General features: G+C 39.9%; 1 non-coding gene across 1 annotated transcript; it reads right to left on the reverse strand.

Annotated features, from left to right (window-relative positions):
• Positions 1 to 349: 349 nt before the first annotated feature.
• trnai-aau (transfer RNA isoleucine (anticodon AAU)) lies at positions 350 to 423 on the reverse strand. The gene has a single exon. It is a non-coding gene; the product is annotated as a tRNA-Ile (tRNA).
• Between the last annotated feature and the right edge of the window lie 990 nt (positions 424 to 1,413).

Consider the following 1,413-nt stretch of genomic DNA (forward strand, 5'->3'; position numbering starts at 1 on the left):
ACTAAAGGATTTGAACTCCCTGGCACTGCCAGACACCTAACTGGCTATAATTTGATGGGGAGGATGCAGGTTGTCTGCATGCCTCTGGAATTGCTTCTTTGACCTATTCACACAGCGATCGAGAGCCTTACACTAATGCCAGAGTCCCTCTGATTTCATACTTTTCTCTGCATTGTCCAAGATTTGTAAACAAGCACAAATCCATGGGTAAAGTTTTGTAATCAAGAACACACTCTCATGTACTTGGAACATGTCTTAGCAGATTGTGATTTACAAGCAATGTTATAAGCAACACAAGTTCAAACAGGTGGTTTGTTGACAAGGGGTCATTCATCAAACAAAACCCACATGGCCCATATGGGGATCGAACCCATGACCTTGGCGTTATTAGCACCACGCTCTGACCAACTGAGCTAATCGGCCTTTCTCCGTTCATTTCGCAGTTTTTGGTGCAGCACTGAAGGGAACCTTTCCATGAAATTGTAGAATTGGTGTCCACAAGATTACGGCCACTTTTTCGACCGAGCATAGGTGAAAGTTGACACTTATTGTTCCCTCTGACAAATGGTTATTCTGCAGCCAACTTTTGAATTAAACTTCAAAAGCAAATGTGGAGAAGCTTTTGTTAAAGAGCAATTCAGTGCAGTTGTACACAGTGACGAAATCATCAATTGCAAAGTCCACTGAGCTTTATTGCTGTGAGTTACATAGTGCTGTCTATTACACCATGAAATCTGCCATAACAACAAAAATGTAATGTCTGATTCTGTGAGCCAAGGAATATAAACCTTTTAGGGACATATTTAAAATATCAGATTTTCTGCCTGAGCACAGAGTAGGCATTTTTTTCTAGCTTTAACCATACGTCCTCTTTCTTTGGAAATCTGTGTCATTGCTGCATGAATAAGCAGAAAGATTTTGAGCAATTTTTTGTCTGGGTCTAAGGGGCAATTTATTCAAACCAAAAGATGCTATTTTAGCTAGTTTGTCAAATGAACATGTCAAACCTACAGAGACAATGTGTCTAGCTACAGAGCTCTGCAAGGTTTAATTCTTGGAAGTATTTGAAGCCATAGAAAGTTATTCTGTAAGCATTGCTTAACTCAATAAAAAGAGACAGTTAGAGCCAATGGCTGCCAGATCTAACATAGCTCACATTTTATAGTGTTTGCATAGCATATCAGAATCTGCAAGAACTATTCCTGTCATTTCAGGAATAAGCTTTTTTGACTTCACAGCTAGATGAAATATTTAGGGTGGATGCAGGATTTGGTATGATCTCCTAGAGAATTGCCATTCCACTGTGTCTTCAGCTTTTGTCCGATCTGCAAACAAGTCCCACTCTAGGAGAACTAGGTCAAGTGGTAGAGTGCTCTTTTAGTATGTGAGTGTTAGTGGGATTGATGCTCACAT

This window comes from Electrophorus electricus, chromosome 5 (genome assembly GCF_041902795.1).
Source record: "Electrophorus electricus isolate QZ-2024a chromosome 5, ASM4190279v1, whole genome shotgun sequence".
NCBI lineage: Eukaryota > Metazoa > Chordata > Actinopteri > Gymnotiformes > Gymnotidae > Electrophorus > Electrophorus electricus.